Source organism: Balaenoptera physalus, assembly GCF_965194825.1.
Source record: "Balaenoptera physalus genome assembly, chromosome: 9".
In the NCBI taxonomy this organism is placed as follows: Eukaryota; Metazoa; Chordata; class Mammalia; order Artiodactyla; family Balaenopteridae; genus Balaenoptera; species Balaenoptera physalus.
In genome coordinates this window covers 97339367-97364208 of record NC_138888.1, presented here as the reverse complement: position 1 = coordinate 97364208, position 24842 = coordinate 97339367, and the positions used below count along the sequence as shown (strand labels likewise).

General features: G+C 35.9%; 1 long non-coding RNA gene across 3 annotated transcripts in view; it reads right to left on the bottom strand.

Annotated features, from left to right (window-relative positions):
- Positions 1 to 24842, bottom strand: part of LOC309666661 — a 46530-nt gene continuing 21688 nt past the window's right edge. Inside the window, exons 3-4 of one of the 3 annotated variants that reach the window (XR_014267210.1) lie at positions 20458 to 20577; positions 1 to 17833 (exon numbers count right to left, since the gene is read on the bottom strand). This is a non-coding gene — a long non-coding RNA (uncharacterized lncRNA). Of the gene's footprint in view, positions 20578 to 24842 lie in introns of all 3 variants that reach the window. The other 2 variants (XR_014267209.1, XR_014267211.1) reach the window with 2 other exon arrangements.

Below are 24842 nucleotides of genomic sequence, written 5' to 3'. Positions count from 1 at the left end.
GAATTTTTAATTATGACTTTGCTAAAGATAATTATTTATTCTAGGACTGCATAGATGGCCACTCACTTGCCTGTGTGCAGAGCCAATTCTGGCCACAACAGGTAAGAAAACAGTAAAGTGGAAGTGGAAACCTGCTTCAGTAGCTTCTATCAGTTGCTCCAGGTCACTATTCACTTTCGTGAATTTTGGAAAGTTTGATCTGCTTCCCATCTTGATTAGATGTGGAGGCCTTGGGACTGGCTTGGCATATCTACACAGGTCCGCTATCTAGGTCTTTCATGGCCAAGCCCCAGTGGACTTCGTGTGTGACTAGAAATGTGCTCTTTTTAACACAAGGCAAAGAAAAATGAACCACAAAGAGTGGCAGGATCTAAAAGAGTAAAATAAACATTTGTGGATACACAAAATAAATATACTATACATCTTTATAAGTTAGATACACACCCCGGGATGTAACACTGTTGTTTGTAAGGCAGTATGAGGACATCTTTAAATATACAGATAACAAGCTGTAAAATTTCTGCCCATCACCATTACAAAAAAAATGTGTTTCTATATACATATGTATACGTATGCATACCCTTCAGTAAAATCTAAATAATGGACAGTTTGGATATCAAGTATCTAGAAGTGGCACAAAAGCTGTTGAATGTGGGAAAGAGTGAAGAGTATTTTAAGTGTGTCTGTTTCATATTTTGATCCCCAAAGATTTGAAGTTTGTTTTTCCCCACTGTGAAATCAAGGGGTAAGAGCCACACATTCGGGTTTTCCTTGTAGCCGAACAATACATCCGGCTGGATCTGGGTTCATTTGGGCATCCCGGGCGCCCGAACACCATCCCACATTCTCAAGCCCCCTGGAATTCAGAGTCTCTGTGAACACCGGCTGTGTAAATAGGAGGCTCAGCCGGAGTGGCACTTGTGGCCTTGTACCCACAGAGGGTCAGTGTTTAGCAAAACTCTATAATTTTAGCTTTCAAAGCCCCAAGCCCCCAGTTTTGTAACCTTTCTTAGCTTTTTACTGAAATTTCTTCACTAAGGGAGGGAAGGAGAGAGAAGAGAGTTTGCTACTTCATTCTCAGGTTTTCAAGCATGTTATTAGTTTGACCAGCAAATCTCTGAAGGCTGCCCAGAAGCCACATGCTACTGTTTCAGAAAACTATGGGGGAATTCTTCTGGGAGATTTATAGTTTCTGAGAAGGAACTTTTTTGGATCTTAGTTCCCCGACCAGGGATGGAACCTGTGCCCCCATAGTGGTAGCCCGGAGTCTTAACCACCAGACCATCAGGGAAGTCCCAGAAGGAATTTTAAGTTGTAAACACTTCGCATTTGGGGGCCCATTTCTCAGGATACCCTTTACAATCATATTTTCTAAGTGATTTGAGGGTTTCTGGACTGAATTCTGTCTTGTCTCCTTCATTTCCTTTGGGATAAGCTTGCTGACTGATTGCAACATCCTACAGTCTCAGTAGCTTTGTACTTATAACTGGAATTGGATAAGCCTGTCTCATATTAAGTGCTTAATAAATGTTGGATGAACTTAATTACATTAAGAAATAGAACTGAATATTACCAGAGAAGGTTTAAACCTGATATGACCTTGGTTAAGATTCTTTATTGCTTTGGACCACCTTCTACCTCATAAATGATATGAGGAGTTTGAAACAAACAGTCTCTAAAATTCCTTCCATTTTTAAAACTATTTATTATGCATTGGTAAATTGCAAAAGGTAATTTAAAAATACATAGACGTTACCTATATAGAAACATATTGCAATGCATCTTAAATTTTGACTGATTGTTAGCTTTTATTTATGCTATATAAATATAGCCTAGGATTTATGGGGTTTTTCCTTACATGATGCAAAAATTAGTAGTTAAAAATGAAGATTCTATTACAACCATTTGTTTAGTCTACTTTTCCCAACTAGCTTGTTATGTATTTTGCTATATTTAGAAATTGACTAGTTGCACTGAGGTCACATATATGAAGCAATATCCAAAGATTTAAAAAAGGAAGAATTCAAATAAAATATGATTACATAAAATGCCATGTTTTATTGAAAAATAGCTAATAAAATGAAAAGAGAAAGCTAAAACATGTGCCCCTCTTAAGAAGGCACAACTTGCTGAGTATCTTTATCTTAATTTGTCTGAACAATTACACTATTTTAAAAATCTTTGAGACTACTCTTTCTATTTTGTTTGTGAAGTTGTTTTCTTAGTGAAAAGCCACTTCCCCATAAAGTTGTATTTTCAAATTTGTCTACCCAGTGTTTTCCAGAGCATGTTCCTTGTGGGATAATAGATGTTTAAAAATTTTTAAATGGAGTCTATTTGTGAAATAAGTTTGAGAAACGCTGAATTAAATAAAATTGAACAGATCATGGCAGGTCTGTCTAAAGACTATGTAGTAATGTACATTATAAATATCCAATAGGGGGTAAATAGCAAGTGGTGATTTACAGACTTCACCATGAGCCTCTTATTGGAGAGAAATATACACAATGGAAAATGCTACTGAGAAAATGTTAAAAAAAAATTTTAATTTACAGAATTGTAAATGGTTAGGAAATCTCACTACTTAAAAATACACTATTTTCCCTTCCATAGCATGCGTATATTTGTGTAATATATACAGTGAACAGAATAATGGGTTTCTTGGTATCAGTGAAAATTAAGATGTTTCTCCCTTTTGATAGAAATTAATTTTTCAGGGAAACCTAAAATCTTCAGTATTTTGAAAAAAGCTAGCTATATGTTGTATAAAACTTTTCCTTCTTTATGATCTCCTACAATCATGTCATGACGTTTGTTCCAGCTGTTAGATTTATGATTTTGGCACTTAAATAATTTCTGCCCTGTAAATGTTGACTTAAAACCAGTTCTGAGTCTCCTTTTAAAGTTTGCTTTGACTGTAGTCTTGACATGTTTCTGTATGTGTGACTTCGCACATCTGGACACCAACATATTTCAATTTACGTTATTCAGTTTCTGGTCCAAGCCTAAGCTAAATGAAAACATTTATGTTGCCTCCTTCATTAACAATCCTTCCAGGAAACTGGATTAAATTTTTTTTTTCACTCGTCTTTAAGACCCCTTCCAAACTTTGATGTATGCAGTGTCAGACACCCCAGGTTAGTCTAGGTCTAGTACATGATTTTTGGTTTGCAAACCTAAGAGTCATATGAATTACCTAATGAGTTGGTTAAAAATTTAAATTTCTGGGACCCTTCTTCTAGACATTTTGACTTATTTCATCTTGAATGTTATACACTCCCAGCCTGATTTTGATGCACTGCCAGACTTGAAAACCACTGTACTATATATTATATGATAAATATTTTAAATGATGTTAAGCTAGTGATCCAGTGGAATGTGTAAGAAGAAATGAAGATTAGATGTGGAATTTAAAATTGTTATAAACTCATCTGTGTTATCTCATCAGAAGTTATAATATCTAGAATTAATTGCTGGCATATCTGCATCTTTTAATCAGATTCTCTCATATATATAACTTATAGCAATTACATGAATATAGAAGGATAGAAATTCTGTCTGATCCAGAATGCCAAGTCACCATTGCAATTGATTCATCTTAACCAGGTGTCAGAATATAAAAGTACAAATAATTATAAGCATTTTCCCTAACCATTATAAGAAAGTAGAGGCTAAACTTCTTTGGAAAGAAACTTCCTTTGATTCATAGACTAGATTAGGACATCCTCTTTTTCATTTTTCTATAACCATTCTGTGTCTTAGTATCTTCTTCTATAAACTGAGGTTAATAATAATATTTAACTCATAGGGTTGTTACTTAAATGAGTCATATGTAACATTTAGAACAGTGTCTGTCACTTAGTAAGAATTCATAAAAATCGCTATTATTTTATTGTCATTCCAGCAATCTCCTTGTCTCTAGTCAGAAGTAAGCCTAAATAAATTGCCATTCTGTTAGGGGTACTTCTTTCTGGCTTTTCCTACTCTGGGAACCAGACTCCTGAGTACAACTGTCAGAGGTGATATTCTCCTTCTTGTATCTACCTGGAACAACATACTGTGATTATTTAACCTGGAAATCTATAAGAATTATAATTAATAGAAATGATTGGATTTTTTTGAGGAAAAAATGTTTATAGTTTACTATGAAATGATATTAAAATTGAGCATCCATACTTATTTTCAAGTTTTTCACACAAGAAATGCATGCAAATCTCTTAATTTGTCAAGCCAATGTTTCTTCTTGAGCGCTATATGGATTTGTCTTCTTGTGTTATTCTTATCCTGTTGATCTTCTTTATGTGGACCACTCATCATGGCTTCAAACAACATGTGTTCATGGCTCATGTTGTTTGCTGTAGCTCAACTTTATTTTTCACACCGTTGGTTATGTGAAATATATTTACATGCTCTTATGTGGTCAGCAGTGAAAGACAATGTTTATTTTATGTAGCTACTTAGCAACTTGCTCCAAGTTCATTGTCAATAGAGTCTTAATAATTGGGCCTTCCTGATCAAGAATTTACTTGTCACATCAGAACAAGTAATGCACAAATAATGGACACCAGGACAAGGATGACAAATCTGTCATCCAGATTTCTGAAGACATCAGTGGAAGCCATGTCAACATACTGGGATCATGTCAACATACTGGGATCTTAAAAGTGTGTGTGTGTGTGTGTGTGTGTGTGTTGGTGTATGTATGAGCATTTGTGTGTGTGGAGAGGTGTTAGTTTGTTCCTTATTTCACTCAGACTCCAATTAGCAGGAACACAGATATCACAAAACTTCTTTATGCTTAACAACATCCAAATTTTGTCTTGGGTACATGTAGGATATATTTGCACACATTGCTGATTTGTCTTTATTATCACATTTGTAAGTAGGTAAGATTTTAGTTTGCAGATCTGCATTTATTTGTTTTATCTTGCACAACTCATGCTCTTATATTTATTTATTCAAAATATTTGCTTCACTATTGAAGAAGACACACATGGCATTGTTCTCACTGATCTCTTAGTTTATTCATTTATTTATTTTTTCTTTTTTTAACATCTTTATTGGAGTATAATTGCTTTACAATGGTGTGTTAGTTTCTGCTTTATAACAAAGTGAATCAGTTATACATATACATATGTCCCCATATGTCTTCTCTCTTGCATCTCCCTACCTCCCACCCTCCCTATCCCACCCCTCTAGGTGGTCACAAAGCACCGAGCTGATCTCCCTGTGCTATGCGGCTGCTTCCCACTAGCTATCTATTTTACGTTTGGTAGTGTATATATGTCCATGCCACTCTCTCACTTTGTGCCAGCTTATCCTTCCCCGCTTCCCCCTTCCTGTGTCCTCAAGTCCATTCTCTAGTAGGTCTGCATCTTTATTCCCGTCTTGCCCCTAGGTTCTTCTGACCATTTTTTTTTCCTTTTTTTTTTTTTTTAGATTCCATATATATGTGTTAGCATACGGTATTTGTATTTCTCTTTCTGACTTACTTCACTCTGTATGACAGTCTCTAGGTCCATCCACCTCACTACAAATAACTCAATTTCATTCCTTTTTATGGCTAAGTAATATTCCATTGTATATATGTGCCACATCTTCTTTATCCATTTATCTGTTGATGGACACTTAGGTTGCTTCCATGTCCTGGTTATTGTAAATAGAGCTGCAATGAACATTTTGGTACATGACTCTTAGTTTAGACATGAAGTTTCTAGTATGGTATTGTAATATGGGTTTGATTTGATTCTTGACATTGCTTGCTTTTAATATGAGTGTGGTTGTAGGATAATTTGAAAATGCTTAACTAGCTCTACAGGGATATGCTCTATTCTGTTCCACAGATTTATTTGTAAATCTTCATTCAAAAGTTGAAGTATTATACTATTATCATCCAGATTTCTAGCTACCTAGTACCTTGTCTTCAGTAAGGTGCAGACTCTAGAATATAGGATTTTATTTATTGAAATCTGCCTCTTTAGGGGAGAGTCTTAAACATTTTGAAACTTATGTATTCTTTCCTCCTTTAAAGAGTGCTCACAGAATTAATTAAGTATTAGCATTAGGTGATAACCTACTCAAAATCCAAACTATGTGCTCAGAGAGGATTTTGCTTTTTCACTCTTCTTTCTGAGAAAGACATTGCTTTACACAAGTGAATAGGCCAACTTCATTCATTTGGAATGTTGAGGTTGAATACATTTTTAGCCTTTTTACCTAATAAGGTAAACCATTCATATTGGGTTTATTTAAACTAAATTTGGAGAATGATCGCAGATTAGGTTCATAGTACTCGAGCAACTCTCAAACCACAAGAAAAGGCTTGTAATCATCAATAATATGTTACCAAATCCAAGATGAAATGTAATCAGTATATGTTTATCACTCCATAAGAAAAATTATGTAAAACAGACTTCTAAATTGCAGTGTTTCATCAGAGCTATCAATTGCCAAAGACTGCATAAACTGTTTCTGTGAGAGACTTGTGACTTAATTGCTCTTATGCTCAACTAGTTACGTAATCAATTACTTTGGGGGGGTGAACGTGAAATTTGAACACAATTTTAAGACTAAGCTCTGAACTAACTTTTCCTCAGTAGAAAGGCCCACTGTCAGTGATGTCTGTCTTTTGACACTTTCTGGGACACACCACATTTCAACCACTATTATTCCAAAATGTATTTTAAACAGGTGTGTCTAAGGTACATATTTCAGTGAATTACATCTTCTGACTAGGTAATCTTATATTGATGATGAGTTCCCGTGACAAGATGTGTGAACTAGCTTAGATAGTCTTCTTTATATATATTGATCAAATAATACTTATCATTTAATATTTAAAAAGATCTGAGGCTTATTTTCAAATGAAGAGAGGAATGTTATTTCTACAAATAGGAGACTTTAGGGAGGAAAGCTTAGGATATAATATCTAGAAATAAAATATGGAAATAATTATTTTCAATAGATTCATCACTTATGAGATTTCATTCACAGGCAGACACACAAGCACACCTCAACACTGAGGGTTTATAGCTACAGTTGATTATGCTGAGTGGATATCTCTGGTCTTGGTGAAGTAGGAGGCAGATTTCCTTTGAATAGAAGTAGAGATAATATGCCATTACTCCCCCTTCAAGGTCCATTCTCAAGGTCTTTTATACAAGTTCACACCTCTCTCCTTGTCCATGCCTCCCTGATCAATGGATCTATGGAGATTATGATATCTAGTAAGGCTGGAACATGTTGATATTGGAATGGGAGTTCTTTAATCAATAAAATATCCCTAAAAGTCCATTTTTGTTTTGACAAGTAGAAAAGGTTTTTTTGGTTCAAATAAGACTTTTAAATTCTTCAGTCCATTTTTGTGCCAAAGATTCTGAAGATGAGATTGTCATATTAAACTCATGAGGTGACTTTGTATTTATGAAGTGAAATCTTCATAAGATATGTTCTTTAGATCCACTTTGATATTGGTGAGATGTTGCTACCCATATATTAATTCTTAAGCAAGTTATCCTCAGACAACCATTCAAATAGGCAAATGAGACCTTAATCTCTTTTTCTGAAGTCACCTTTTTCTCCATTTAAGGAAAAATTTAATTCTATTGTCTGACTGACCAGAAGCATGGGTTACCAATAGTCCATTGACAACATGAGACTTTATTTACTGAAAAGCTGTTGCTTGACCAGCTTCTGCAACTGCTCTTTCATTTGTCCACATATTGTTTAAATTCTTGATTTAAATATCCCCTATTATATATTTTTAATAACAGCTTTACTTAGATATAATTCACATAGCATACAATTCATCTATTTAATGTGTACAGAGTGTGGCCAAAATGATAGAGTAGGAAGACTCTGAGCTCACCTCCACCCACAGACACACCAAACTTACTGACTAGCTTCTTCCAAGGTTCACCAGTGTTTTAGCATGTAATAGTGGTTCGTTTCTTTCCACTCCTAAGTAATATTGCAGTATATGAATATACCACATTCTATTTATCCATTTATGAGTTGATAGACATTTGGGTTGTTTCTATTTTGGGGCTATTATGAATAACATTGCTATCAACATTTGTGTGCAAGTTTTTGTGTGGACATGTTTTTATTTCTCTTAAATACATATGCAGAAGGGAAATTGCTGGGTCATAAGACAACTCTACCCTTAACATTTTGAGAAATAACCAGTCTAATTTTCCAAGTAAGCTGCATCATTGTGCATTTTTACCAGTACTAGATAAGGATTTAATTTCTGTACATCCTCATCAACACTTGTTTTTATCTTTTTGATTATGGTCATTCTAGTGGATACAAAGTGCTATCTCATTATGCTTTTCATTTGCATTTCCCTGATGTATGAGGATGTTGATCATCCTTTCTTTTGCTTGTTGGTCCTTTGTCATCTTCTTTGGAGAAACATCTATTCAGATTCTTTTAATAGGGTTATTTCTATTATTAGTATTGAGTTATAGGAGTTTTTATATACTCTAACTATGAGTCCTTATCAGATATATTCTGTGTGCTGTCTTTAGTCTGAGTCTTGGAATACAAAGACATGTGGGCCAGAGGGATAACAGTTGACCCACAGCCATTGATAGCTAAAAACCATTAAAATTACTACTATAACAATTTCGGTGGGTAAAATGATCAGCATGTTTTACGACTGTTTTTGAAATGAGGGTACTCTAACTGAAGGGTAGAAGCTAAAAACAGAAGATTGAAATCTTCTCTAAGTCAAAGCATAGCTACAAAGTTCATGTGAGAGCAAAGCATAAGATATGACTTCTAAGAATCATGTTTATATTCGCCATGAAATCACAAATATCATCAGCTTTATATTGTGAATTTGGCAGTTTTTCTCACAAGAGAACTCATTATCTCTTGATGGCCCCCCGTTTTCATATATATCATGCCCCTCTACTTTTCAGCTGTTGCTAAAAACCCTAAATCTTATTGCCTTTAAGTCTATCTCTCCCAGGTCATTTCCTGTTCATTATCACCATTTCTCCATCAAAACTATTTGGACATACGTCTCATTAACTTAGGAAGTAAGTCACTTCTTTCTTTCTAAGAGTGTTAAAAGTCTAACAGGTATAGATATAGATATATAATTTATGCTACTGGATTAATGGGATAGTGTTACCGAGCCCAAGCTCATTCTGCTCGCCACACAACAGGCCAATAAATCGGGAGACAAGTTGTTGGAACAAGGAATAACGATTTTAATCGGAAAGCTAACAGACTGAGAAGATGGCAGCCTAGCATTTCAAGAAACCACCTTACCTCCGACCGACTTCGGGCTCCTTTTATGTACAAGAGGGGAAGGGGGCGGGGCCCACTGTGGCACTGACCAATGGCTGAGCGGGACCACTAATGTCGCTGGTAGACAGTTACTCGCTTCTGGGGAGGGGCCCACTGCGGCGCCAGCCAATGGCTGAGCGGGGCTGCTGTAGCCCTCGCCTGCCTCGCAGCTACCACACCAGGAGCAGAAAGATGTGACACCAGAAAGAGGCTCGGGGGGGCTGGTGTCCCCGGAGCAGAGCTCCCCCTTGTCCACTCGCGCAGTGAGCGTGCGGGTGGGCGCGGGGACAGTCTGGTGGGCTAAGGAGCGGAGGAGCGGCCCCTGATGCAACCGCGCGTGGGCCACGTGCCAAGGAGGGAGGAGGGAAGGGCCTGCCAGGCTTCGGGTTCCGGCTGCTACAAGAGGACTAGAGTCTTAAACCTTTATTCTCTGTCAGATAATATTTGCACACTAAAATTATGCTGCATAGTTGGCCATCTTTTGCCTATGTGCAAAATTAATCCTGGCTAAGAAAGTAAAAGTAGTACTAAACAAATATAATGTAAAAGACATAATCCAGATTCTGCAACTGTAACAATTCCCCAATCATTTATTAATCAACAAATATGTATTCTACTTTTAATAATGTAAGGCATTGCATTAGATGAACACAAAGTCAATTTAGAATTAAATTCCATTTAATTTCATTCCATTTCATCCTGTTGCAAGAATATAGGCAGCACCCGTTTTGGCTATGCCTACTTTGCAGCCATACCAGTCAGAACATGAATGATTGTATGCTTACGTGTAGGCACACCACACTACAGTGTGGAGTTGTTTAAAATCACTTTACTTTTCAATTTTGTATACCATGAAATAGTTCTCTGGGGTAATTATGTGTGACCCTCTAGAGTCCAGCTATGAATGGGGCAAGAAATAGAAGTAACAAATAGAAGAAATCTCACCTAAGCAGTGGGGCAAAATGTTCCCAAAGGACAGAAAAGATAACATAGGAATAATGTGGTGATGACTCAGCTGTGTTCGACAGTTTGAAAAATAAATTTTATGAGAAAGCACAAAACAATGGGCACATTTAGCTATGCAGAGAAGTTTGACATATATTAATCAGCTGTCTTGGCATTGGAAATTTGTGTACTAAAGGTTGTTTATCAAGTTGTGTTCCGGAGTTGTCCATATCCTATGGCTGAGTCCAGTTTTAGGGTAGCAGCACGATCCAGAAATCTTTATGTCAATTTTTGAGACTCTTTTCAGTAGTTTTCATTTGAAAGATCCGTTGGCAGAGACCTACTTCGGATAAATTACTCTTATCAGCATAGTTTAAAGAAGTCCTCAAGTATTATTTTCATCATTAAGATATAAAAGTACCTTTCCTTCAACATCATATAAGTGTACATTCCATTGCAACTTATCATTCTGCTGCTTTTAATAACTGTTTTGAAATTGAAAAAAGTGTCTTTGGGAGAGTCCTTTGAAGAACAGCCAGTATCACGAGAAGTTATAACTAAATCCCTTTTATTGGTTATAAACATCAGAACTAGTTGGATGTTTGAAACATTATGAACATCATGAACATCAAACAAGTTTGAATTTTGGCAGAGAGGTACTTTCTGGGTACCTTCTGGGTACTTTCTGGGTAGACAGAATGTTTACTGCATGTCTGTGAACACAGGGTTGCTAAAAAACCTTCCCACGAAACCCATATCCTGCCCAAAAGGTTTACAGTTCCTTCTCTTTGGAAATTCTGGTGGAGTCAGCAGCTAATCGGGTTTAAATAACACTTTTTAATAATGTTACTCGTCAGTGGCTGAGAATTCAGACACACAGGTATGTTCTTGAGTAAGAATTTGACTTTAATTAAAGAGTTGGACCTAATATATTTTGGTTACACATCAGTTTTATAAGTAATAATATTTTTTTGAAAATGTTCAGAACAACTTTATAATGGTTTGTTAAATTCCTGAGGTAAATCTCCCACAGCTTACCTCCATATGGAGAAGAGATCTGCCTTTCATTCAATGAGAATAACTGATTTAGCCCCTTTATGTTCACAATCACAGGCTAAATCCCATCTTTTAATATGGATATGAATATTCCCAGCCCCAGATACTATCAGGATATGTACCTTTGAACCACTACTATCCAGATATAACCTCAGCAAAGAAATGTTTCCCAGATCTAACAATCTAAGGACATTGTTAGTTGTGCTTGCTTGTGATTATTTGTGAGATGCTGTAGAAATAGAAAATTACAAGCTTTAAATACTTTGAATCAACCTTAGTTAAAATGAAAAGAAGCCACAAATGACAATGGTATTATTTTAAAGTACTTTACCAGTCATTACTGTTTTATGTAAAGGGGAGGGAGAAAATGGGGGAATATTTTCACACTAGTGTCCATAAGAACATTAACCAGCTGGTGCAAAAGTATTCTTTTTTTAAATAAACTTTTTGTGTTATAACAGTTTTTTATTTACAGAAATGTTGGAAAGACAGTACAGAGAGTTCCCCTATATCCTTCACCACACCCAGTTTCCCTGTTATTAATGTGTTACATTACTATGGTACATTTGTCACACTAAGAAGCCAACACTGGTGCATTACTTTTAACTGAACTCATTTTATTCACATTTGATCTTAGCCAAGAGTCTGCGGAGCTCTTCACATTTTATTCAGAGTTGACTAGTTTTTTCCTATGTCTTTTATGTTCCAGGATACAATCCGGGACATTATATTTAGTGGTCATGTCTCCTTAGCCTTCTCTGCTTTGTGACAGAGTCTCCGTCTTTGCTTATTTTTGATGACTTTCTTTTGACAAAAGCTGTTTTGTCAGGTATTTTGTCTCTTGCTGGATGCTTTTCTCATGATTAAACGGGGGTTGTGCATGTTGGGGAAGGTGACCACAGAGATGAACTTCCATTCTCATGACATCACATGGGTGTACGTTGGGGGTACATGACTTATCACTGGGGTGAGCTTGACCTTCATCATCTGGCTAAGGCAGTGTTTGCCAGGGTTCTTTACTGCCAAATAGAAAAATAACATCTTATTCATAATGTTAATCTATACATGTGCTGTGTAGCAGATATTTGTCACTCTTTTTGGCTGCCTCATTCTCTGAACCTCTTTCCTATAATAAGAAATTTCTCACCTTGTAAGTTCTTGCTTTGCTGGGGCACAAGGCTGAAATGTGCAGCCTTCTTGCAGTAAAAGTGAGGAACTCTTGCTGTAGCAATCACAGGCATTACGTGAGGCAGATGACATGTGGAACCCACTCTAGTGAGGAGATGGCAGAGACACCTAGTTTTAGAGGCAGCATGATACCTTGCTTATTTGTCAAAAAGGGGTAGAATACTGGTCTTGGCTTTGAAAGACCAAGAAACTCATGCTAATGGATTCTTTCTAACCACAGCAAAGAGTTCTTCCACAGTGTATTACTACTTATTTTTTAACAATAGGAAAGTCCTGAAGTTGACAAATAATTTATAGTATAATAAAAAGTAAGTCAGAGCAAAGTCAAGGCTGGCCTCGTGATTGTGTTGTTCTTATGCTCTTGATTCCGTTATCTTCCTTGAGTGATAGAGGGAAGTTGTATCTGATGCACATGGCTGTGTGTTGTGCATGCAAGCACAATCTGGTAGGAATCAAAGTGAGAAATATTTGAACATTTCTGGGCTGTTACACCCTCCTTTATTTGTTTAAAATCTAGTTTTTCAAATAGGCATTTATACTTTTGGACCATATCATATTAGATCATTATCAAATCATCTTTACCAAATAATGCTTCAACCTCTATTGTCTTCTAGTTTTTATGAAAAGTTACTATAAGAATTAGACATATAATTTCCACTTTGACATTTTCTATTTCTACAACCTTTTTAATGATATAAATACCTCGTTTGTACCTACGTAATAAACAAGCAAAATCAAATTTGGTTTTCCCTAAATATTTGATACAGTTTTTTGCCTCTAATCAAGGGAAATTTTAAATTATTTTGACATAATTATAGATATACAGGAAGTTGCAAATAAATGTACAGGAAGGTCTCTGCACTTTTCCCCTTAGATTCCCCCAGAGTTAACATATCGTATAACTATAGTACGATAAGGATACCAAGAAATTGACATTGGTACAACCCACAGAGCTTGTTCAGATTTCTCCAATTATGCATGCCATCATTTGTGTTTATGTGTATGTATGTGTGTATTGAAGTAAAATTATTAACATTTTACAGTTTCTCTTTGCTTTACTGAATTGATTATACTAAGTGATAAACTCCAAAATCTCAGCAGCTTAATGCAATAAGAATTATTTCTCATTCACACAAATGCTGACGTGTGTGTTTCTGGCTGTAGGTCACCTTCTATGTGGTCACTTGAAAACTCAGGCTCCTTCTAGCTTGCTGGTCCATCCTCTCTTAAGTCCTACAGTAGGGTCCATTCATCTTGCAGATGGGGAAAGGCCAGGCATGGAAGCGTTGCACATCTCTGTGGTCCGGATTTCACTGGTCAGGACTCAGTCACCTGACTACTCTCAGGGCAAGGGTGGGTGGGAAACATACTGTAGCTGTACGTCCAGCGGGAAAAGGAAAAAGGTGTTGGTTTCCACTACATTTGGTTCCTTGAGGTTAAGAACCAGGTTTTATGTGTTATCATGTCTTGTTGAAAGTACTGGTTACTGTTTTCAGTATCATTTTCTCTTAATCTGTTTTCAAATTTTCTTGATAAATTTAGTTATCTTAAATTCTCTGTATCTACTTTATCATTTTTTTTTTTTTTTGCAAAGGAATGGGAAATGAATAAATTCAGTAAGCTCTAAAGGAGTTAAATAAGTTTTGCAGCATTTCAATTGCAAAAGTCGATTTGTTTTTATTTTTCAAATTCTTTTCTTCCTCGTTCTCCGATATGCTAAAAATTAATAATCAAAATTTATACTGTGACTACATGATAAAAAATATTTGGATTAAAATAAAAACTTTGATCAATGATCCATATATTAGACTATGTAAGAGCCAAATAAAACATTAGAAATATAAGAATAATTTTACTTCTTTTCATAGAAGAAGATTTTATCACAGTAGTTTACATGTGGAATATGGATCATAAAAAGAAAAAAGTCATTTTCTGTGAATTTTTATGAGGGATATTTTATTTACCTAGATTATCTGAAAGTTTCTTTCTAGCTTTGCTGTTAACAGTAATATTGAAAATAGAAGTCTTACAGTATTTCGTTGTTAGCAATAGTAGTTCTATAACCTAATTCCACTGAACTCTGCAACTCTGTGAGTTCAATGAGTCTATCTTTCATCTTTAGGTACATAAACTCTGATGGAGATAATGTAATTTAGCCTTCTTGCAAATCTGCAAAAGGGATTTTACAAGCCCTAATGATCGCAGCATGCTGCAGTGAACGACTGAGCTTAATCATAAGAAAGTGGCCACTTTCCCAACTGTAATTCTTCCAGGAAACTCTCATAATAAAGGAGATAAGAACTTAATTTAAAAAAAAAAATCATTGTTCCATGGAAAGTCCTTAAATAAACATGAAAGTCAGTTCTGCTCTTTAGCAATTTTTGATTCTCAAATCATTATTTCCCCTGTATGGTACTGTGGTCTTTGTTGTTTGAGTTGTTATTAAGAGATTAAGGCACAAGTCTAAGTATCTAGAAATCAGAGAATAGATGGAAAACGGTGGCATGTTTATAGAAGCATTTCCATCTGAAATTTTATATCAGTTGTGGATTTGTCAAATGTATTGAAGGAATACTGAAAAGAAACCCTAAGTTTAATTGGGAAAATCTTCCACGATAGTGTATCTATGTAAATAAGAGGAAGACTCGATGATCTATCTCTGGTAAGAGTAACATCTTGACTATGTATGGTGTAAAACCTGAATCCCTGAAGCACATCAGGCTTTCCTGTTCCTTCCCAGACACTTAACATTCCTTTTCTTTCTCCCTTTCATCCTTTTCTGGCATGACATATACAGATGTGAATATGGAAATCATCTATGGAGTTTTAAGGGACAAGCAATTCAAGCTGTTTTTCAGAGCAAAAAAATTTCCCACCCAATTTTTCTATACTTTAGTACTTTACAAGTTTTATTAACATTTATTAATATTCTTCAACCTATTTTCCATTTTCATGCCAGAAGCTTGTTCTCAAGGATGCTTTAAAGAAAACTTAAGCAGTTTTCTTCCAGATATATGACATGAATTTGCCATGAGTTAATTTTTAACTAGTAGCTGACAATGGGTATTATGCTATGAAACTGTCATCTGGTCATTTGTCTGTCTTGAGCTATGGGATATATAAATCTTGAAGTATGAGAATTTGCATCCTGCTATTTGAGTGAAAGACTAAAGTTGCAGAGCGAGAAGATGGTATTTTATCTTTTGTGTGGACATTTTTGATTTTATGAACTAACTGGGGTGAATTTTACCTTCCTGTTTTGATTTCTCTCCTGGGCCAGATGTCTGCTTCCCATGTTGGCTGATGTGTGTTCAGTGGTTCCAGACTGCTGTTCATTTGAGCCGAGAACAAAATAATTAAGATGAGAAATCTTGTTTAAAAACAGCATATACAATAAAACCAAAAACCAAAAATGTTTGGAATGTTTTCAGTATCTAAGACCATGACAACCCTTTTTTGGGCAGGTAATAATTCATTAGTTATGGTTCTGTTATTTAGTTCATTCACCAGTTTGTCACAACCAATGAATGAAAAATTGTCATATCTTTCCCCAAACCTACCTTACTTTCTATAATTCCTCTAACAGAAAAGGGGAGTATAAAAAGAAATTCACAGTTCTCCATAAAAATTACAGTATTGACTAAATATATGAAAACATGTTCAGTATTACCAACAATTACATAATGAAAATTAAATCAGAGCGATAACATTTACCTCTTACCACATCACTAATTTCTTAAAAATATACCAATATCTAGTATGGGAGATACACTCAAATGAGTGCTGGCATATTCAGAGGTGATAATCAAAATATTTTACAAGTAGTACAGTATGGCACTGACCAAAGAATAGCCATCCAACCAATCAGCTCTCTGTTCTGATTGAAGCATAAAGCCTTGCAAATTTTCTGATGGATAATGTCAAAATAGATCATATTCTTTGACTCAGAAGTTCTTCCATGCATGTGTTAAATCTGTTTGATAAATTTCCACATTACTTTCCAGACACATTTTATCAATTTGCACTTTTATTAGCAGTTAATGAGAATCTGTTTCCTCATATCCGAAATAACACTAGATATTTTAACTTATTTAAAATTTTTTGCCAATACAATAGGTGAAAATACTATTGGTTTGTTTAGCATTTCTTTGGCTATTAATACAGTTGGCTGTTTGTATTTTTTCCTTTGTGTACTGACTGTTCTTGTCCTGTTACTTTTTTATGCTACATGTTGAAACTTTGTTAATTTATGAGTAGAAGAAAAGAGATTTAAATGATTTTTCTTTCATTCACATGGCCATACCCAATTATTTTTCACTGTGGAAACTAGTCTCCTTTAGGACACAGTGTTCTGAATGGAAAACTCAAGAATGGAAGAACATGTTTTGTGACATTTTGGCCAGGAACAAATCACTACATTTAAAAGAGCATGCATTACAACAGAAAGGGGTGGATATTGGCTGATGTGTTGGTGTCATAGTTGCATTTAGTTCTGTAGGCCTGTCTTCTCTGCCTCATGCATTGCTTCACTTTCCCCCTAGCCCCTGCCAATGTGGGACCACCCAAGTTCCTGAATGCAGCTCTTTCTGTAGGACCTTAAGTAAAGCCCAAATTGCAGGGTAGGAGGTCTTTAGCTTGCTGTTTGAGGCATGACTAATTTCTCTGCCATCTCTTTCACTCCACTCAAGTTACCATGTGGAATGCCATTTTGGGTAGGTTGGAAATGGTTCTGGGCTTGTATCATAAAAAGACCCAGACATTTTTTTGTGTACTTTGTGATGGCAGAGAGAAAATAACGAAAGGATTCAGGGTTTGACCTAGAAATCCCAACCAAATTGGTTGGGGTTTCAGGTTTCCTGGGTTGTCATGTCTGGGGGAAACTTGCAAATGGGTTGGTAATGAGGCATTTGAGGGCTGTTGATTTGGGAAATGGATCAAATTGTCTTGGGTACGTGGCATCCCATCTGCTTTTGCATTCTATCTTGCATTTAAAACATAAACCTAGTATTGTGGGGTTATTGACATTTAGCTATACTATTAATTCTCATAGAAGAGGGTCTAGGAGAAATTTTAGAACCGTGCCTTAATCATGAAAAATATGATAATTATTATATTTCCCTGAGGAATATACACTTTTTTGACTGAACTGTGTCCACAAGGTTTTCAATATTTGTCTGATTCCTTGTTTGCCAGTGACTGGTCTGTAGAGGGCTTTAAAACTGTATTCATAACAATAAAAGGCAGCTATTATGTTGCAGTAGAAAGAGTTGTCAAAGAGGCTTTAGAAACTTGCTTGCTTCCTGTGCGGCCTCAGGACAGTTACTTGTCTTCTCCAAATCAGTGTCTTCCTATGTAAAAAGGAGATGCATTATCCATAATATCTAACTCACAAGGCTATGATCAGAATCAAATAAAAGACTGAATGTTAAAATGCTAGGTAAAATATCATATGAATGCAAGTTACTATTATCAACTGATAAATAACATGCTATGAGTTAGAAACTTCTATAAATATCTCCTAATGGAATGACCATTTTGACAAAAGTTATGGGAGACACCAAAAGATCATGTGGTGTGTGTTTGTTTTTAATGTGTGTTTGCACGTGTGAAGTACATATTTTCCCTCTTGGATTATTTTATCTATCATTTACTCATAATAAAAAAAAATTATTTCAAATTTCTGCTTCCTGAAAACGTTTTTACTTTTTTGAGATAACAAACCCACTGATTTAAATTCTTTTAAAGCTTGAAGTGATCAATGCTCTTTTCCTAAAATAAAAAAAAGTTGGAAATAAACTATATCTATGCATATGTATATCTACCTATCTATATGTATATAAGCACATGTACAGAAGTTGAATTAGCAAATATGGCAGGTAATCTAAATGGCTAGTATAAAAAGTATATTTTTCAGTCTTGGTTCATTCACTGTGGCCACAAAACATTCAGTCTTAATGTCACTATCTTATTCAGCATTCCATTTGAAGGAAATAACTTTATGTTTTGGTCTGGCACATCTGGGTCAGATTCTAAATGATTGAAGGATTAGACTAAAATTAGGAGGAAATATCTAAGTTTCAATTTCTCTATAAAGGTGTCAGATGGCTTAATATTAGTTTTACAATTCTGTTTCAGTTTGTTTTACCTATGTTTTCTTTGTAGAAAATGTTTCACAATATACTAATACTGAAACATAGAATATGAAATTTCTCCTTCAAGAATCTCAAAGTTGGCTGTTGTACCAACTAATTTACCACATGTAGCCGAGAAACACAGTGTTTCATATTTTACAGATTGAGAAACCAGTGCACAGGCAAGCATTAAAATAAGTTAGTAGGAGGTTAATGTTACTGATTTTACAAACTCAGAGATGAGATCATCAGTGAACTAAAGGAAAGAAAAGGTTAATGTACCCAGCTGATGCTAAAATAGTCAGATGATCCGGTCACTTGGGCCAAAAAAACCTGATCAGGTCAGTAAATAAAAAAGTTTAACCATTTTGACTGTATTTCCATCAAGAGGGTCCCAAATCTTCCTAGACTTAATTTCGTATTGTTTGTAACAGCTCTGAATTCCTAAATGTGACAATTTGCCTTTGAACAAAGTGGGTAATTGATTATCCTTTTAAAACCTCGCATATTAATTAAGCTGCTTCTTCCAGTTGAAATACCCTTCCTTTCTCACAACTTCCGGTTGAAAATTGGCTCACTCTTCAAGCGCCATCTCACATGCCCCAGAACCCCCAACACAATATTATCTTGTTGCCTTTGAAATCTACCCCTTCATAGCCCATAACATGTACCTTCATCATAATAATTTAAATATTGCTTTCACAATTACTCTTCCCGCTATACTAAGTTCTTGTTGGCAAAGACTGTATATTCATCACTCCTGTATCCTTCAATACAATATATGCTCCAGGCTGATATTGCATATGTTGTTTGGTAGGTATATTTTAACTTGTACTGAAATATGAAGAATTTATATCTCAGATATATCCCCAAAGCTCCAGGTTTATATTCACATGTATACCATTTAATATATGATGTAAATGGATAAGAAAGAGAAAGGGGCAAAATCCCAAAGTACAGTTACCAGCTAGGTCCAGAGTTATAAAGAACTTTTCTGAATTCCAGAAGCTTCTTCTCACATCTCATTGGTCACCTCAAACTGCAATTGATGTTGGGAAATTTATATCTCTAACCAGGTACATTGGTCACCTTGACAATATAGGGGAGAGTAAAGCAACTAGCAGACTCTAACAGAAACATAAAACTAAAAGAACCTACAGGAGAGCCTATGTGTAAAGTCCAAGATCAGTTCAAGCTCAACATGTCCCAAATCCAACTTCCTCTCCTCCTATACTCACCCCTTTTGCTGTGGATCCATCTCTATGAATAATATAGTCAATAATCCTGTCAATCACCCAAACCAAAAATGCTAGAAAAATCCCAGATCCCAATCTCTCGCGCAAACTCTGAGTTAATTCATTTACTGCAGCTTCAGTTTCTCTGCTATCTCTCATGTCTGTCCCTACTCACAGTTTCTATTGTCAGTATCCTAGAGAGATTTCTTGATGTTCAGGCAGTAGTCATTTTTATCACCTTCTCAGCTTTTATATCTGCCCTATCTCCCCTTACCCCACTACAACCACCATCATCACCCCTCACCCTCTCCCACCCAGTCCTTGGCCCTTCCGGCCCAGTAACTCCCCATTTTCATCTGGATTCCAGAGAATCTGGCGCCACCTTTTATTTTAAAGATAAAGCACATGACCAATCAGCACCTACTGTCCTGAACGCAGAGACTGGTTCCCAGACAGTCACATAACCTTAGCCAGTATAAACACCGAAAATCTATGGACTTTCTCTGTGAATTCTGAGACAGTGACACTCTTTTCTGTGTGATACTAATACAGAAGCATGTGGAACTGAGACATGACGGAAGCCATTTGGGGATCATAAATACTTGCCTGTGATGAACCCTACAGTAGGAAGTGTAGAAGGAAGAGGCAGAACAAAATCAGGTCCTGATGTCACTGTTGGGCCACTGGATTCACCTCTACCTGGGCCAGCTCAGTCTTTGAATCTTTTAGGAATGGAAGATATTAAATTCTATTTATTGAATAAGCAAGTTTGAATTGGATTATCTGTTTCTGGCAACCAAAAGCTTCTTATTGATTTAGTCCAGCAATTTCTTGTTTAATTGGAAGAGGAAAGTATGTAGTATATTCAGAAGTCTGTAAGCTATGGTTATCTATTTGGTGCCTTTGAAAATGAAGGCCAGATTTTGAAATAATTGTTATTCTGGAACATTTAAAATAGGAAGGGTGGTATACTCTAGTTTCTGCTTATCAAGGGACTGCCACATAAGAAGGGTGGCCGTTAGTCCTAGTTGACCTAGGATAGTCCCCAGTTTATGCCTCTTGAAAAAGCATAATTATTAACAGCTCCACATTTCATAATCAAGTGTCCCAGTTTGGACAATAAATTAAGTGATCACTGTACTAATAAGGTATCCAAGGCTCAAATAATCGTTTAGTTTGGGTACCAATTACCAAACACATAACAATAATCATCTCTGATTAAAAAGACAGAGAAGATCTTTACCTGGAAGAAGTGTATATGAACCTCTAAATAGTGTTTCTGGCCGCCCCAGCTGTCTCAGCATTCAGCAGTCTTCACACCATTTACCCAGTAGATCACCCCAGCAATATGAAGGAGGAACACATGATTTGAAAGCATCACCACCCTCCTAGTAAAGTAGTTCAGAGGGTTGAAAGTAACTTATCTTCCTGCCAATCGACATTACTATAGTGGTTTTCAAGCGTTTTAAGACTTTTTGTTTGTTTTTAATGCCTTAGAACCTTAACTTCTTTTTATTTTTTTTCTCTTTTTAAAAATTTTACAGTTATTTACTGTTGCTATTTGCAATAACTTGGATGGACCTAGAGGGTATTATGCTTAGTGAAATAAGTCAGACAGAGAAAGACAAATAGAATCTTAGTTTCTGATGTAATATTGGGCTGTACCTAGATATTTAGAGTAGAGTAAAATGCCCATCATCATTATGCTTTTCTTTTCTTTTTTTTTTAAATCAATTTTCTTTGCCCATGTGGTCTAGTTGATAAAGCAGTAGAATAAGAGTTAAGAGACATAGGTTCACTGCCATGTCCCCATTGTTAGAAGAGTGACAGGAACCTAATGGCAACACACAATGACTGTTTGTTGAATGAATGAATAGTGTCTGTGAGCATAATTTATAACACCTTAATCCAAAGCCATATAGCCTCTCTGACTTTAGTTTCCTCATCTACAAAATGGAATTAAAAATACCTACCCTATCTACCTCACAAATTTGTTAAGAGGATCAAATGAGTTGTGTGAAAAGCTAGCAAAAACATAAATTTATATACAAATGCAAAATTTAATTAAATATCAAAAAATGTAAATGTTACAAAACATTTAAAATTCTATCCAAGGAATAGATACAGCTAAATTTGAATTACCTTACAGCACTGTGTTGCTTCCATTTATCTTATCATAACTATTCTTTATTTCTTCCAACTTTAAAGCACGTTGAAACAGATCAAATCATTCATCAGAAAAATCAGAATATATATATGAGAAAAATTCCATCGAACAATAAATTGAAAAACTCATGATCATTACTGTAACTGAAGTTAACATCTTATGAATTCTCAAACTTGGCAACGATTAGCAGAGTTCTATTTTCCTTAGGTGTCATAAACAGAAATCTTGATTTGTTGCTAACTCAATCATTTAATAAGATGTTAGAAAAAGAACTTATAAAGTCTTTTAGAAAAAATACTTCAGCATATAGGAAGCACAAACACATTAACAAACAACAGTCATTCTGCTTATACTTTTGGATTAAAACCAAACACAAGGTTTCTAGTGGTCAGATATTTCACTTCAAATCCCTTTCCGAGGTCCTAAATTTTATAGAAAATTTCAAACAAAAATAACATAGTATATTTATAGAATCAGAACACATGTTAACATTAAATTAAAAAATTATTAGTAGTCCAGCTTTGCTAAATTTCACCAGCCTCATAGGCAAATGCCAACCTCTCACACGGTGACTTACTTGTGGTTACCTCTTACTCTACACCTAACCAAGCTCTTAGAGCCATGTTTGAACCTCTTGCTACCAAACACCCTTGAGGAATTGGTTTAACAACAGGCAAAGAATTTCTCTAGACCACCCGGGTCCCAGTCAAAGCAATAGAGGCAGTTGGCCAATACAGGCACTTTCCTCAGGCTGGGAAAACAAACAGCCCATAGGATTAAGCTGGGCAGGGGGCACGAGCAGCTAGGACTCATGGAATTTGGATGAATCAAAAAGCACGAGCAAAGACTCCCTGAGAGAGTGAAGCACCTGGGGAAGGGCTGAGGACAAGATGTCTCTGTTCGTCCACTGTCCCCAGCCCTTGGTCATTTTACATTAGTGAGAATGGGAAAATGAAAGAAGGTGTGAAAAACAAGAGTGGTTCAGTGACTGTCAGGGCTTGAATAGAAGCAGAAATAAATGGCCCTGGTTGTAGAAAGATTAGTCAAGATGGAAATGTAAAGACATTTTTATTAAGTGCTTAAGCTGAGTACCTGACTGGAAACCAACGATTAAATTCTTAGTAATTAGAAGATTTATTCGTTTGATCCAATAATCAATGTGCATAATTTTGATAAAGATAATTTCACCTCTCCTTAAAATGGGAACGACTAATCTCATGTGCCATTACAATGGTAGACTGTATTAAAGCCCTGTACAAATCCTCCACATCCAAGAGTGGCTCTGCTCAGTTACTGGATAGGTGTTAACTTAAGAGGGCCAGAGGCTAGACTGAGGTTGGACCCTGCATATTGGGGCTGGAGCCTGGGTTGTGGTTTAAATTTCCAGGGGAACCATCAACACCACTTTCTGTGGCCAGAAATGTAATTAACCATTACAAACACACTTGACCCATCTACAATATTAAAGAAAATAATTTGCATTTCTCTACCTTACAAGAGAACGATTCTGTTTATGTTCCATTGTATGCAGGAGCATATTGTGCTGGTTTGAAAGAGTATGATGCGTACAATTTTCTAGCAATTTTCTTTGTTTCTTTTTACAGCATTGTAAAAAGGTCCAACCCCAGAAATACCACCCAAAGAAGAATCCATGAGTTCTCACAGAGTGGCTGTGTAGCAGGAAGTGAAGAGTAACAAACAACCTACTCGTCAGAAACAGGAAGGGAGACGGGTTGTGGTACCCAAATGAAAGTACAGCTGGGCAGGCCTCTGAGGGCCAGTGGGTGATCTGGAGGAAGAGGGAGCAGGCGGGGTAGTTAGCAGGACCCAGGTGGGTGGGGTTCACTATTTAATATTGGCTTTGTGGACATTATACGCGCAGACTGGTGGAACAGGTGTGCTCTGTGGGAATCTGGTTATTTTATTGGTCAAGAAAATGTGTTCCATGAACAAATAGTTCTTGTATTATTTGAATTTCAAATGTAATTGTTAGGTGCCAAGATAGGAATTCTGTGGATCTCTACTGACTATTTTATGTATCAAGTTTGATTATGTTTTATAGGATCAGAATATGTAATTTTATTGACATCAGTTAAGAAAAGGAGCTAAAAAGGTTTGCCCATTTTGTCCCCCCAAAAACAAAAGATGTGGAGAACCTAGAAGAATCTGTTATTTCCCTCAATCTCCTAAAAGTAGGGTTTTAAAAGTCTCTTCGACATTGATCAGAAGCATGTGGTAAGCGATTGGAGTCTTAGCTCGCTGCCCCAATTCGCTGTCACACACACAGTGCAGGATGTGAGCGCTGAAGCCTCTTAAGGGGTTCATTGTCAGTTTCTCTAAAGGAAGTTACACATGTGCATCAATGGGAGAACAATTAGGCCTTTAATTCCATAAAGGATCCATTCTACACAGAATCAATAATGTAGGCATTGTTCAAGATCTCTGTTCTATTGAGCAGGATTTTTATTTTCCCATTCTGTGAAGTATATCATTATACAGCATTTGATATTTTAATTAGTTCTTCAGACTATGATTCAGGGAGTTTCTGAGGTTTCATTTAGAAATACCAGATATTTGCTATAAGCGACTATGGAAGACTGTGGATGACTATTGAAGTGGAAACAGTAGAATTCTTTTTTCAGGGAAAAGAATAAGCATTTTCTCAATAAAATGTAATAATCAAAAGCAGAATTTAAAACCTTAGTAGAATGGAGATAATTTCATACAAGATCAATTGTTTATTTGGATTATATAAAATTCCAAGTAAAATAGGGTAACTATAATCTTTTCATATCCATTTTAGACCTTTTTTGGTGAGTG